This window comes from Squalius cephalus (genome assembly GCF_949319135.1).
Source record: "Squalius cephalus genome assembly, chromosome: 25".
In the NCBI taxonomy this organism is placed as follows: domain Eukaryota; kingdom Metazoa; phylum Chordata; class Actinopteri; order Cypriniformes; family Leuciscidae; genus Squalius; species Squalius cephalus.
In genome coordinates, this window is record NC_137146.1 from 23,949,866 (window position 1) to 23,950,360 (window position 495).

Consider the following 495-nt stretch of genomic DNA (forward strand, 5'->3'; position numbering starts at 1 on the left):
CAAAAATCCACTTACATCCATATGCAGGACAGGTGATCTCTCTCCTCATTTCACCGCTTTCTCGCTTTATCACTCATATATCTGATGGGAAATGCATATTCAAGTATATTAGGAATCGCCCACTCAAGTTTTAGCAAACCAGGCACAGAGGTTGTAAAACGCCTACCCAGTTGGAAAACGCCCCAAAATTGAGGAACGCCCTTTGTTGCTCTGCAGAGACCTCATTCTCTCTCGAACACCCGCTTTCACTACACAGCGCACACCGCCCTCTACTGGCGAACACAGGTATGAATAATGGCTCCTACAAATGCATTAATCCGTGTAATGAATATGTTTGTTTTGAGTTTATCAGCACACAAAACGGACTGAAGTTATTAACTGTAAACCTTTACCTTTACTGGTGATTAAACTCACGTCATCTGCCAATAAGGGCAACCATTAAAACACTACTAACCAACAGCAGCGACTTCAGCAGTTTAATCACGTGCCCCTTTC